The sequence below is a fragment of the Cnephaeus nilssonii genome, assembly GCF_951640355.1.
Source record: "Cnephaeus nilssonii genome assembly, chromosome: 11".
Taxonomy (NCBI): Eukaryota; Metazoa; Chordata; class Mammalia; order Chiroptera; family Vespertilionidae; genus Cnephaeus; species Cnephaeus nilssonii.
The window spans coordinates 76,437,929-76,452,524 of record NC_137082.1 but is presented as its reverse complement, the minus strand read 5'-3'; positions in this window follow the sequence as shown (position 1 = coordinate 76,452,524).

Sequence of the window (14,596 nt, the reverse complement as noted above, 5' to 3'; positions counted from 1 at the left end):
TAACCTCTACAAACTTAATTTCTTATTATACTTGTTCTGGTTGAAAGAATTAATCAATATATTAATTTCCTTTTTATCTCTTTCTAATAGATATCAGTTTAGCCTTATTCCAGCAAATTATTTTATCTCTCTCTTGTTTTTATGAGTTTTCTTTAAATTGGTAATTTTTAAATGGGATGTAAGATAAAAATGAAACCTGTAAATGAACTATTAATTACTTTATGGGAAGAGTAAGTAGCAGCTTGGGAATTCATGGGGAGAGAATGAGGCAAGGGAAAGTTTAAGACTAGAGAGAATGCTCATAAACTATCTGGATATCAACTGAAAAAGTCAGTATTCTCATCAAAATTATTTACCCATATAGTAAAAGTAAAAGACTATGGAGGTCCATTGAAATATTTTACAAGGAAGCAAAACAGTATGTCCCCTGTCCCTATCTTCAAGGAATGTAAAACTGAGTTGATAATAGGACATTAAAGGCCAAAACAAACAAAATAATTTACATAACCAAAAAAGTGACAATTTGAGATGTGCATATTTAATTGTTAAATGAGAAGCCTCTATACCTGTTTTAAGTTTAAAGGCCTTGGATGATTTGAGGAAATTCAAAATCAGATGCTATTTCTGTTAACAAATTCTAAATACCTGTACTTATGCAATATCAGTAATAAGGACAAATTCTGTGAAAGTTAGATAGCATATGATATTTTGAGATCATTTTATGTAGCTAGTCAATCTCCCCAAACTATGCAGGAAGATAGATATAAAAAATGACCAATAACACCAGCTCACAAGACTGGTTATTCTGAGTGTGTTTCTGTCACAAATTGGACTGGAAGCTTATGGAGACACCCTGAGGGTGAGGATATGAGCATTTTTCTCTGTCACTTGCAGGCTGCATGGCCTCCATCAAATAAGACCCCTCTGATTTTGTTCTGTTTCTGCAAAGCCATAATAATAGTAAGTATTCTAAATGTTATCAAAAGATCGTGAAATGATGAGATGAGATGATGGATATGAAAACACTTATAATGCAGCCTTAAAGTACTATTTTTAACAGCTTTATTGAATTTTAATTGACATAAAGTCAACTGTACATATTTCAAGAGTACAATTTGGTAAGTTTTGAGATATACACCTCTGAAATCACCAAACCAATCAATACGTAGTAAACATATATATAGTATCCAAAGGCATCCTTGTGTTTCCTTTGTAATTTATCCTTATTTTTCTCTGTACATACCTTCCCAGGCAACCACTCATCTGCTTTCTGTCACCATAGATTAGGTTGCATTTTCTAGAGTTTTATATAAATAGAATCACATGGCATGTACTCTGGTTTTTTGTTTTTTAGTTTTTGTCTGGCGTATCTCATTCAGTATAATTTTAAGAAACGTCCATGTTGTTGTGTGTTCATTCATTTTTAGTTCATTCATTTTTGTTGCTGAGTAGTATTCTATGAACTCTAGAAAGTTTTTATCTGTTATTCTGTTGAAGAACATTTGGGTTGTTCCCAGATTTTAGCTATTATAAATGAAACTGTCATGAATACTTAGGAACAAATGTTTGTGTACACATTGATACATAAGTTTTCTTTCTCTCTTAGGTAAATGCTTAGGAATGAAATAGTGGGGTCATACAATGATATATGTTTAACTTTTTAAAAAATTGTCAAACTATTTTCTAAAAAGAATACTATTTTACCCTCACACCATTAGTTTCTGATAATAATACTTTCTTCAAAGCCTTTCCAAAACTAGATGTTGTGAATCTTTTAGTTCTAGTGATTCTGTAGTGTTACCTTATTGTAGTTTCAATTTGCATTCCTCTAAAGATAAATGATGTTGAACATCTCTGCATGTGCCTATTTGTCATCAGTTCTTTGATGAAGTATCTGTTCAAACCTTTTGCCCATTTTTTATTGTTTGTTTTCTTTTCTTTTTAAAAAATATATACATTTTAGTGATTTCAGAGAGGAAGGGAGAGGGAGAGAAAGATAGAAACATCAATGATGAGAGAGAATCATTGATCAGCTGTCTCCCACATGCCCCACACTGGTGATTGAGCCCACAACTTGGTCAGGTGCCCTGACTGGGAATTGAGTCATGACCTCCTCGTTCATAGGTCTATGTTCAACCACTGAGCTACTCTGTCCAATGTGAGTTGATTTCATTTAATTGATTGTTCTCATCATGTGCTCTGTATTCAAGTTCCTCTGAATGTTTCGATATTTTTGGTTAGCTGTCAGACACTGTAAGTTTTACCTTGTTAGGAGCTGGAAATTTGTGTATTTCTACAAATATACTTGAACTTCATTCTGAGATGTAATTATGTTACTCAAAAACAATTTGATCCCTTCAGGTCCTGCTTCTATGGTTTGTTACATGGGTCTGAAGTTGTACTCTATATAGAGCTAATTATTCCTTCCTACTGAGGCTAGAACTTTATGAATATTTTCTCTAATGTCCCATAAATTATACATATCTCCAGTCCAACTGGTGGTAACAGACTATTCCCTCCCCTATGGATGATTCTTTCCTTTATGTCAGGCAATTTCCTCAGATGCATTTGCTGACCAATATTCTGCTAAATACTTGAGGGCAAATTCTTTGCAGATCTCCAGGATTCTCTCCCTGCATATCTGTGCTCTTTTCAGTTCTTTGTCCTATGAACTTTAGCTACCTTTGCCTCTCCAGATTTTCAATTCTGGCTGCATCACTCAGCAGTTTTTTTCTAGGACCTAGCTCATTTTCCTTTCCCTGGTATGTAGGCCTGAAAACTCTCTCAGAGCAGTAAGCTAAGGCATTTATTGGGCTCACTTCTTTGTTCCCAGGCTCTCAGGGATCTCTATGTTACCTAAAGTCCAGTAACTTGAAAACTGTTGTTGCATATATTCTGTCTGTCTGGTTTTGTTTCTTTGTTTTGTTTTTGCTTGATTATTGCATGTATGAGGCTAAATCAAATCCCTGTTACTCTAGGTGCCCAGAAGGATTTCTCAAATTTAAATATTATTATTATAAATTTTTTCTTATTTAAAAATAAAAGGCCTTTAAAAACCATGATAGTAAAAAAAAGATGAATGGATAAAGAGGTATATAAGTGGATGTAAATTTATCCTTTTAAAAACATGCAAATAAATCTAAAACAACCATAAGACAGGGAAAATAGGATGAGTGGAGAAGGGTCTTCTGTTTTTAACAGTCCTCCAGCTTCAGACCTGTTATGTTTCCTAGTGTTGCTTTTATTTATTGGAACTCATCAAATAATTGCTTTGACAAAATAAAGTTGACTAACTGAAATAGTCAATAACTGGCTTTTTAAGTCTGATATTAACTGCCTCTAATTATCTGCCTCTACTTGACTTTACAAGTTTCAGCATATCAGAGTTCAGCCATCCTGACCACTTGTAATCGCCCCAATACATTTGTCTGTTACAGGCTTCTTTGCCTTAGATCATGACACATCCTTATGTAAAATGTATTTTGCAGTTCTTTTCTCTCCCGCTCAGTTTCTGTTGAAACCCTACTCATGTGACCACAGTAAAGTTTCTATGACCTATATACTGTCATCAACCTCCTATAAACCATAACAGATGTGTCACTTCCTTCTTTATGATCTCTGTACCCCCATACCTACTACTTGCAAAAATCTTAAACAATGCAGTTATAGCTCATGTACTACACAGGGATTCTGTCAGATTTATTTTTATATTCCAAGTATATGTGGCACATTATGTGGTGCATAGTAAATATTCAATAACATTTTCTTGAATGAAAGACAGCACATATGCATTAGTAAACAGTAGTAAGTGTATGAGTGTTTGTATGGCCTATGGTCTATCAGACACAAAGCCATGCTCCATCCTTTTTCCAATATAGGCTCTATTTCCACCAGTCACTATGGTCAAAACCTAGAAAATAGTAAGAAATAAGACCTAACTTCACAGTATACACCATAGTTTCTCAATTTTGGTTTTGTTGTTGTTTTTTTTTTTTGGTCTGACTATTGTTTATTTTCATGATGTGTTGACTTGCTCTAGGACTGAGGGTTTCAATGATATTCTGACTTATCTCTTGACCTTTGGGCTTTTATTTTCTCCTTTCCTGATCGTGTACAATTAAAGGAAGCATTAATTAAGTTAGACAAGTGGTAGAATTGAGTGGGTGTGTCAAGGAGAAAGATTATGCCCTGAGAAGGAGAAATGGAGGCAATGCCACCTTTCAATGTTCCTGCACATCTTTGCCTGAGGGCTTTTTAAATCTCAGACTGCCAGGCAGTTTAAGTGGTCTCAATTAATCGAGATTTCTGAAGCTAAAAATCAATTTCTTTTTTTCAAATTCACATTAAGGATCAAGATTATTTTATTATTACATAGAATGAATTCAGCAAATAGAAATCTGTTCACTCACCCAGCACAAGGAGGACTTAAATTAAGAACAAGGAGAAAGTAATAGAGATATGATTTAACTATGGCAGTGCCATCAGTTAGAAGTAGACAATACAGACTCGCTCATGATTTCTTGCCAGACTGAGTTGCTTCTCTTTTCTTCTCTGTGTAACTAAAGTCCACCCATCTATCATGGACCCTTTCCTCCAGGGAGACTTCCTATTTTGTTCCCGTGTACCCTTCCAAATTACCTGAGCACTTTAAATCTGAAACACTCTAAATTAAAATATTATATATTGTTTTGTAGCATCCTGTCATATACTATAATATCTCCTCTTGGAAAAGGATTTTGACTTTTCTTGAATGGTTTGCACAGCGACTGGCAAAGAATGAAGCAAACAGCAGGTGTGTTGGTCAAGACTCAATTGAAGCTTTATAGCTCTATTGATTGGAAATGGACATTTGTGGGCTTATATTTTTAGCATCTCTCCCTCTACCCATGTTCCCAATAGGCATTCATGCAGAACTTAGAGAATGGGACTTTGAAAACACATTTTCCCTAACTTTGAGAAATAGGCCAATAATCTCTTAGAGTGAGTATGGGGTGTGTACCCTCATTCTCTTCCCACTAACAGATTCCATATTGAGCCCCCAAGCATTGCCCTCAGCTAGTCTCTCAAAATAGGAATCTATCAAGCTTGCTGTTTGTTAAATTAGTACAAGGGCTTTTATCTTAATGTGAACTACAAGGCAATCAAATACAGTTTGAGAAAATATCATACTTAATCACCTCTGGTTCCCTTTTTATGTTCTTCAATTTTATTGAGCCATTTATAAGAGGAAGAAAAAAAATCTATCAGAATGGCTGAAGAACAGTTCTATCCACAAGTAAGCTATCTATCCAGAATATTGAAGTAACAACAAAAATATGTAGGAAGCAATAGGTCAACAAATTAGGGGGAATAAGTGAGTAAGCATTTATACCAGGAAATAATTACAATCCAAAATTGTGTTGTAAATGAAAATCATCATCATTAATAACAGCAATCTAGTTTCAAGGGAAGCTGCTAGTTGAAGATGAAAAAGTTTGTAGCTGTCATCCCCTCTCCCTCAGTCATGCTCATGAGGATTGAATGGGCAACACTCCCTCCACATTTAGAGTCAGAAAAATTCATATGAGGCATTTTTTATGGGGAAATTTGGCTTATAGAAAGATATTTTTTCTTCTCTGGGAACTGAAGCACATTTTTTGATAGCTGTATCTGTGTTAACCCTTTATACAAATGGACCATACAAGCAACATTTTGTTTTCTGGTCAGCCTACTCTGATAACTGGTTAACATTTCAGGTCAGACATCTGTGCCCAGGTTACAGACCTCGGATCTAACACTGAATTCCATGTTGCTGGCTTTCTCAGCACTGACAGTTATATGCTGACCCCTGCCCTACTGCGCCACTCCAGGATCACAAATTCTGGTTATAACACATCAACAAGGGAAACGGCATGTATTCTGCAGAGGAATGTGAGGCCTGGGCACCATTATAGGATTCACACATACATTTAGACATAGAGACTCAAGGCACCATGCTCTTTATGTCCAAAGATGAGGAAGTAGCCATTCAACAATACGATGAGCTTTTTAAAGGCTTCTCTCGTGTTTTGATAAAGAGTGTGTGCATCTCCGCCCACATTCTTAAGCTTCCTTGTCTTTTTTCAGTAATTAACAGGGCTTTCCCACCAAGAACCGGACTTAGAAAATGGGGTGTAGACCTCAGGTTGACATGCTTTACAGAGTGTGATCAGGGTGTCTCTTCCACAGTTGGGGGAAATAGCACCGATGCTCTCACTCTATTAACTGCAAGGCTGTCTGGAGTCTCACTCAAAACTTTACCCCATTCGTGCAGCTGCTGCTGTATTGGATCCTGTACAGTATACAGTGAGGTCTGATATTGTCAACTCATGGTCCAGAAAGGAAGACAGGCTACCAAATCACCCCTGATAGACATGCCAATAAACGCGGTGGCAGTTTGATAAGGAGTGATTAAGGGAAGCACTCTGTTCCTTATGCACAGTGCGCTGTTGGATGCAGAGCCTGCAGCCGGGGAACTGGATGTCTCTTTCATGTCTCAGTGAGTGGATCTGGGGAATGAGCCTCTCACCTCTAACTCATCAGAAGCTGCTTCACTCCAACCCCTTGGGGCAGGCAGCTAGACTGGAAACAAATTAATGAGACCTCCTCTGTGTCCAGGTGGTGGAGAAAAGCTGAAGGACTGGACTGTCAACTTTAGACTCCAATTTTATTTTCCTTTTACTCACTCACCCCCTCCTGCTCAACTTCTTTTTCTTTAAATCACATTTATTTCCTCATTTGGGCCTCTTGTTTTCTAATTTCTAGTTAGTGTTACATGAAGGCAGAAGAGATACAATGTGATTTCATAGTACCACACAACCCCCTTCACAATCCATGCCCTAAACATTGGTATCCAGTTTCCAAATTTGTTCTCTCTATTACCAAAGCATTTCATTTGGAAATAAGTGTCACATGGAGAAGAAATTGATTTATCATTTGGGTTTTAAAAGACTCATAAAAAGTTAGAGTGGCCAATTTTTTTTTTAATCCTCACCTCAGGATATTTTTCCATTGTTTTTTGAGAGAGTGGAAGAGAGAGGGAAAGACAGAGAGAAAAACTGATGTGAGAGAAACACATCAATTGGTTGCCTCTTGCACTCGCCCTGAGCAGGACCTGGGTGGGGGAGGACCCTGCAACCTAGGTACATGCCCTTAACCAGAATCGAACCCGGGACCCTTGGGTCCACAAGCCGACGCTCTATCCACTGAACCAAATAGCTAGGACTAGGGTGGCCAATTTTGGTTGAATACATTTTAAAATTGTGTATAGCTATAGGTGAATAAAAGTGAAATGAACAGTGTTATCTTACATTTAAAAATACCTCTGATAAGGGGTTAATTTCCAAAATATATAGGGGATTCATACAACTTCACAAAAGGAAGACAAACAATCCAATTAAAAAATGGGCACAGGACCTAAATAGACACTTCTCCAAAGTGGACATATAGTAGGCTAAGAGACATATGAAAAAATGCTCAAAGTCACTAATCATATGAGAGATGCAAATTAAAATGACAATGAGGTATTCCCTCACACCTGTCACAATGGCTATCATCAACAAGTCAACAAACTACACATGTTGGCAAGGATATGGAGAAAAGGGAACCCTAGTACACTGCTGGTGGGAATGCAGACTGGTGTAGCCACTATGGAAAACAGTATGGAGTTTCCTTAAAAAATTCAAAATGGAACTCGCATTTGGCCCAGTGATTCCACTTCTAGGAATATATCCTAAGAATTCTGAAACACCAATCCGAAAGGATATATGCACCCCTATGTTCATAGCAGTGGAAATTTACAATAGCTAAGATTGGGAAACAGCCTAACTGTCCATCAGCAAATGAGTAGATAAAAGTACATTTACACCATGGAATACTAAGCAGCTGTAAAAAAGAAGGAACTCACCCTGGCTGGTTTGGCTCAGTGGATAGAGCATCAGTCTTCGGACTGAAAGGTCCCAGGTTCGATTACGGTCAAGAGCATGTACCTTGGTTGCAGGCACATCCCCAATAGGAGGTGTGCAGGAGGCAGCTGATCGATGTTTCTCTCTCATCGATGTTTCTAACTCTCTATCCCTCTCTCTTCCTCTCTGTAAAAAAAATCAATAAAATATATATTAAAACAAAAAAAGAAGGAACTCTTACCCTCTGAGACAGCATGGAGGGACCTGGAGAGTATTATGCTAAGCAAAATAAGCCAGTCAGAGAAAGATAAGTATCACATGACCTCACTCATATGTGGAATCTAAGGAACAAAATAAACTGATGAACAAAATTTATCCAGAGACATAGAGGCATGGAGCAGACTATTGAATCAAAGTGAAGGTGGAGGAGGGAGGGTGGGTAGGAAGAGATCAAGCAATGAACTTGCATGCATATATGCATAGCCCATGGACACAGACAATGGGGTGGTGAAGGCCTGGGTTAGGGGACAGGGGTGGGCTAGAAGAAGTCAATAAGGGAAAAAAGAAGACATATGTAATACTTTCAATAATAAAGATTTAAATATATATATATATATATATATATATATATATATATATATATATATATATTTACAGTTTTTCTACATGCTAATGCAGGGATATGAAGAAGAATAATGCATTTTCAAAAATCCCAACTTAAAAAAAATTAAAACATCCTTCACTGTACCAGTTTATAACAAGGAATACCCAGCAATCACTGAACAGTTAGTGTTGCTCATGGACCCTGCCCCATGTAAAGGAACAGAAATAATTTTTTTCTGATACAACGTTGTAGCTTGTTTATTTTTATTTAGGTACTGCTGTTTCTGTGTTTGTGTGTGTGAGTGTCTGTGTAGCACGACATTAATTCAGTTCAGAAAGCTATTGAAAACAATACAGAATCCCATGTGCCAATATGCATACACCAAGTTTCAATGATTAATAACAAAGAATTTCATCAGCCAGCTCTCACTTGCCCAGCTTCTTTCAGTCTCTCAAGAGAACTACATACATCGTCTCCACACAAATGTCCATCTCATCATTTGTTTCCAGAAGAGCCAGATCTAAGACATGTGACATGCAAAGTCATACTACATGAAGGTCTTTTATGGACTATCTCCATTACACCTACTCTCTACTTAAGCAAACTTCTTAATTCACCCTCATTCAAATACTTTTGGCTTTTTCTTTCCTATCCTCCTTGCTTTGCTCGCAATATTTCCTCTGCTCAAAGCATCTTTCTCTGACTCCTTCTCTAATTCATATGAACTGCATATCCATACTTCAAGGACCAATTTATGATCCATATTTCATGGCCTTCTTATCACAACAACTCCTCGTGGTCTCTACTTCTTCTGAATTAGGTTTTATCATTTTATCAGAAGCTGCATTGTGGCATAATCTGTAAGCCCCTGGGAGCAGAGACTCTGAAATAACGCCCCCACACACACACCTCCCACAACAACTTTCACAGTATTCAAATCATAGTGATCTCTTGATATGTGTTTTTTTCTTGCTTATTCCCATAAGGTTTAGTAAACTGTGCTATGGCTCAAGAGCACTGTATTCTTATTAAATGATCAGAGTCAGATGTAATTTTTAGGAAGAGGTGAAAATTATGCATATCTATGAACCAATGATACACTTCCATATTCTGCATTATTTATTTTGACAAGCTATGTATTCATGTTCTACAAACCAATTAATTGATAGTATATAGTGCAGTAATTTTTGCATAATTGATGATGTTAGGCATTCAACAACAGTCTTCATTATAATGAATCTCCAAATAAAGTTATGTAATCTTAGGTGGTCTTCTGCAGCCACAGTGGCTAGAAGATATGATATTCTGTACCTCTAGATTTCCCTTTTAAAAATATATTTTTAATGATTTCAGAGAAGAAAGGAGAGAGAGAGAGAGAGAGAGAGAGAGAGCAATGATGAGAGGGAATCATCAATTGGTTGCCTCCTGCATGCCCCCCACTGGGGATTGAGTTCACAACCTAGGCATATGGCCCAACTGGGAATCAAATTGTCACCTCCTGATTCATAGGTTAACATTCAACCACTGAGCCATGCCACTGTTTGAGCTAGATTTCTTTAACATCAAATCCAACTCTCTGGGGGTACAGTGTACTCACTTTCTTATAAAACATAAATTAATAATAAATATTTTATTAAAAATTTAGCATTTACAAAGCACTTCCACAACCTTTTGTCATGTAATTATTTTGGCAGAAGCTTCTCTCTTGTGTTCTATTGCACAACAGTCAAGGAGAAAAAAGTAAGGAAAGGGAGCACATTGTTATTAAAAGAACTCTTACTGTTTAAAACACACCTCATTTATTATTTTATCTGCAACCTGGAAAGCATCAGCTAGTTTGAGGCAATGACTGTTCTTTTCCTCTATGGCTATGGTTTCCTCATCTCACCCAGCATTTTTTCACTGCCAGCATCTCCCTCCCATTGACTAGTGGCATAGAAGAAATCTAGAGTCTGCTCTATATGTAACAAATTAATTGTTCCACTGGGAGGTATTGCCTTTCTTGGGCCCTTCTGAGCTGGAAAACATTTTAAATAGCACTGGCTGCTTCAGAACTATGATAATCCTTACAAAAGTAATTGATGTTAGTAGAATTGTTTGATCTAAAAAGCTGAAAACCTAGATTTTATGGCTGAGTCACAAATACCAACCTGCAACATAGCTGGAGACATTTACAAACAGATTTTCTTTGTTTCTTCTTAAAGTGGAGTCAGTAATTAAAGCACTGAGATCAAAGGCCATTTGCTGGACAGCAGATCCATAGAGTGGCCACAGGTTGCTTTTTTTTGGGGGCGGGATTTGAGAGCCCAGATTGGTTCACTGAGGCAATAGCATCTCTAAGTGACAACTGAATGTGTGATGTTTATCAAATTGGTTAGGTCACTTGACTAGGCTGCTGATTTCTTTGTTAAAGAAAGGCCTTAATTAGATGGTTTATAAGAACTTTCAATTTTATGCTTTATTTTTCTATATCTGGGGGCTCATAAAGAAGAAAGGCATATGATCCAAGTGGGACTTTGGTGTTAACCTATGAATCTGAGCTGATATAGTAGCCCCACCCCACTCCTGCAACTTGTCTTTTCCCTCCCAAATAATTGATTCAGACTAAAAGAAATGTCTCCTCCTTTGTAGAATTGATTTCTGATTAGGTTTTCAGTTGGTTCTAAGACATGCAAATGTATGTCTTTCAGGTCTGTGTAGATTTGTTGAATTAAGGTAAACTGATACTCTCTGCAAGTCCTCCAAGAACAGGTCATGCTTTTAAGCTCCCTTTCCCCACTTCTACCCATTCATCCCGCCTAAGAAAAAGAAAATAAGGCTTTTATAGGATGGACTGTGGTGAATAAAGGAAAATTAATTTTCCTTTCTAGCATGGTTCTGTGCTAGAAATGCAGGGATATTTTCAAAGCAGACAACCTGACCCACAAACAACAAAACACCAAAAAGACAGATAGAAACCTCTCTGAAGTTCTTAATTGATCCTGTGGGATTTCGCTCTTATACTTTTTTATCTGTTCTATGAGTCATGAGTTAAAAAGTTGCTTGTAAATTAAAACAAAACAAAGCCCTGTAATCATCATGTGTATCTCATCTATAATTTCATGAAGCAGGTTTTTGTGTGTGTTTTTTTTCTCAATTTTAAATGAGGAAAACAATAATAAGTGTTAGGATTGTTATAAATTTTCAAAATTTTTTATCACTCAAGGTTCAATTCTAGATCATGAATACTTTTAAAGAAACATTTATGATTTTAAAATAAGAGCAATTGATTAGGTGTCAAAAGACAAGAAATCTAGTGTTAGAGGTCACCAATCAAGTATGACCAGGGTCTCAAATTCTCTAACTGTGCAAAGAAGAGCTTTGTATCTGGACCTCTTTCCAGCTTTTGCTGTTCCCTAAGTGTGGTCTCATCCCAGCTCCACAGATTGACACAATGGTGAATAGTCAGCAGCATTGCCATGTTGGTGGTATTGACTTTGACATTCCAAGCCCCTGGTTTCTAGATGCATTCCATTCTCAGTATTACCATGTCTGGAATATGAGGCTCTGACATCATCTTCTGAATTCAAGAAAGTATAGGGCATTCAATCATTCCACCTAAGATGAATCTTGAGTACCAGGCTTTTTTCCACATGGTTCTCTGCCTTTTTGCCGTCTCAATTATAATAAGAAAGAAAAAGATAAATATCATTGTACAATAATTCTATGTTGTTTGGGGGTGTCTTAGGTAGGGTTCCCCAGAAAACAGATGCTGAAATGGGAATTTGTGTGCAGACAATGTACACAGTTCTCTTGAGAACACCTCTGAGAGGTTTAAGTAAGCTGGAAAAGGGAGAGCTGGATAATGAAGTTTCCTTTGTTATCAACCACTGAAATTTGAGTGTGTTTACTAGCACATGAGATTCTGGTGTGTTTTTTCAATAATCTCCTCAAATGAATCGATGTTATACTACACACACACACACACACACACACACACACACACACACACACACATACACACACACATACTATTACCTAAATAAAAATAAATAAGCTACAAAGTTTTATCCAAAGAAAGAACTTCTGTTCCTTTACATGAGGTAGGAAAAAATATTTTGTCCTTGTTGAAAATATCTCTAATACCAGTTTCCTTTAAATGTTCATGCAGAGATAAGAAAAAAATAATGCATTTCAAAAAGCCCAACTTAAAAAAATTTAAAAACATCCTTCACTGCACCAAGTCATAACGAGGCATAACCAGCAAACGCTGCACAGTTAATGTTGCTCATGGACCCCTGTGGAGCGGAAGGATTTTACTAGAACTGTATGAAGTGCCTTGAAATTAATTTTCCTATAATAGAAACTACTTAAAAGAATTATCTTGCTGTGCAGAAAATCAGTTCATGTGGCAGATTTGTGCTTTCATCTGGAATTTTCTTAAAGGGGGCAAAGGCAACAAAGAGATGGTTTGGATGAACTTAAAATCAGAGTCTGCCCAAGCCCTGAGCTTTGTTCTTGGGTTAAAAAGACTTCATAATATGGTAAGACCTGAGTAAATGCAAGATTGTTTTGGATAAACATCAGCCAATATTACAGACATTTCAAGCTTAAAGGAGCTTCTAAACCCACCATTTTCCTGTAGATGAATATATTGAAGCTATGGGAAGAGTCAAGGAGTTAGTCATTGGCATGTAAGTACACACATACATAGCATAGGCATATACCTATTTACCAATACATAGACACATCTCATGTTTAGAAATATTTCTCAGTTCCCAATTATATGGTTTATGTTCTGTATTAGTGAGACTGGTCTAGGCTTTGCTGTGGTAACAAACCAACATAAACTTAACACAATAAAAGCTCATTTCCCACTTAATTCACAAGTAGATGCTGGTTTGGTGGACCCCTTGAGTGGATTCTCCTTGTATACTGATTCTGAGTAGGAGCATAAGGTTCTACCATCTCCGAGCTCTATGCTTCCAGTATATTAATGGGAAGAGAGACTCTACCAAACTCTCTTTTCTCTCTCTCTCTTTTTTTTTTAACAAATATTTTCAGAATCTTGCCTGATGAATGGAGAAGAAATGAAACCACCACCAACAAGTTCTGAGAAAATGTCTACACCAGAGATCTCACACTCCCTAAATGGCAGGGACTATTGTCCCCTATAAAGCCAAGATGAGTTCTAGGATGATTAACAAGGGCAACAAGTATTTGTTAGGTACCTGCAAGCCACACTCAACATTCCCCACTAGGTTAAAATTTTAATACTCTTAGAGAAAGGGTCTTAAAATACTCATGGGAACTAAATTCAAGAACTGATTATATCCAACCATAGAATATGAGAATCCAGAAACAAAAAGAAAACTTGAGAGAATATGTAGAATTTAGTGACCTGGTGCACGAAATTCATGCACATTAAAAGGGAATTAATTAGAGGAAATAATGTAATGTTGCTATTTGCCCTTTCTCTATAATAGAAGTGTCAGAGATGAAAGAAAATTAGTAAAATGTATATGAAAACCTTCCTCCTGTCAGAGTCTGGGGTTCACCACAGGACCCAGAGTCAAGTCTCCACCCACCCACATGCACCTCAAAATCGTGTGAGACTCAGACCCGGCCGCCCTCTCCCCCCATTGGGCTAGATTCAGACCCAGCCAGTCCCACCCTTGTCAAGCCCTGCTGGGCAGGGGGCATAGCCTCAGGTCCCCCAGCCCTGCGCCAGGATAGGGGGCGTGCCTCGAGGTCCTCCATCAAGCCCCGCCAGTTGGGAGACATGGCCTGAGATCTCCTGTCAAGCCCCGCTGGGTGGGGGCATGGCCTGAGGTCCCCTGTCAAGCCCCGCCAGGCGGGGGGGGGGGGGGGGGCGGTGCGCAGCCTCAGGTCCCTTAGCGCAGCACCAGGAGGATGGCGCTGCCTCAGGTCCCCGTCAAGCCCCGCTGGGCGGGGGCACGGCCTGAGTTCCCCTGACCCAGCACTGGGGGTGCATCTTGAGGTCCCCTGTCAAGCCCTGCTGGGTGGGGGACATGGCCTGTGGTCCCCTGTCAAGCCCAGCCAGGCAGGGTGGCACAGCCTCAGGTTCCCT